This window comes from Belonocnema kinseyi, chromosome 2, assembly GCF_010883055.1.
Source record: "Belonocnema kinseyi isolate 2016_QV_RU_SX_M_011 chromosome 2, B_treatae_v1, whole genome shotgun sequence".
Lineage (NCBI taxonomy): Eukaryota > Metazoa > Arthropoda > Insecta > Hymenoptera > Cynipidae > Belonocnema > Belonocnema kinseyi.
Window position 1 is genome coordinate 46,100,961 of NC_046658.1, and position 1,005 is coordinate 46,101,965.

A 1,005-nucleotide genomic window follows, 5' to 3' on the forward strand; every position below is an offset into this window, starting at 1 on the left:
GGGGTTCGATCCTTGAGCCGGTACCTCTGGAAATTTTTCAATGTACCTTTACCGACGTTCTGGTGGTTCGGAACCCACCTTAAGCTGTAGGTCCCCCCATCGTGTACTTGACTGCAACCCAGTCCGTCAAAGATGGGGTAAAATCAGGCTTTGTCCAATATGTCTGGGCAAACTGCTCTCATCAGATCACTTGATTGCATTATAAAAATGCGTCCGTGACTGACGATATATACCGGGACAGCCCCGTGCAAAAATGATCAAATCAAAATTGATCTCTAACCAAAAATGCCTTCGGCATGTTGGGCAGGATAAGCCTGTGACAACATTTCAACACAGAAATGTTTTTCTTCTGTTCGGTTATGATTCCTCTAGAATCAAACCGAAGGGCCTATGACAAAGCCACAGAACACGTCCTCGGGTTGCGGATAGAGGGTCCCTGTACCAAGGGTTTCTGCTGAATATGGTTACAAAAATAAATAGGCAGTCGCGGACAATTGTCCAGGGGTGGTCCCGAAGGAATTAACCCCCAAGCGGCGGTGTGAAAACCGGGCCGAAAGCTGAATGGCACCTGGGTGAGGTGTCTAGAACGGTGACTCTGGGGTACCGGGCGACCTCTTAGAGTATGCAGCCTTATCCTTGCATGCGGGGCTCTACAAGGATGGACGAACCCCTTTCCTTAGCTTCTCGTGGGAACAACAATGACAACACCAAACATAGTTGTAGTAAGTGCAGTTCAAAACAACAGAACGCGCAGGGCTCCCGACAATGGGTCGGCCAACAATGCCGACCAATCTAGAGCTGGGGGAGCCAATGAAAATGGATTCAATGCGATGGATTGGCGGGATCTCGTGATCTTTGGGTGGACGGAGCAACTGAATCATGACTTGCTAGACTGCTACGATACAAGTGTGGCCCGTGAACGGGGTTACATGGCACGGCTGCATGCTCTGTGGTGCGAGAAACACCCGGAGCTATCGCACTTTTCGCAGCAACGTCTGCGAAACC

The 1,005-nt window shown here is 50.1% G+C and overlaps 1 protein-coding gene across 1 annotated transcript in view; it reads left to right on the forward strand.

Moving 5' to 3' along the window:
* The window catches only part of LOC117167342 (fumarylacetoacetate hydrolase domain-containing protein 2A), a 53,658-nt gene that overhangs the window by 33,926 nt on the left and 18,727 nt on the right, over positions 1-1,005 (forward strand). The gene's annotated exons all lie outside the window — the stretch shown is intronic.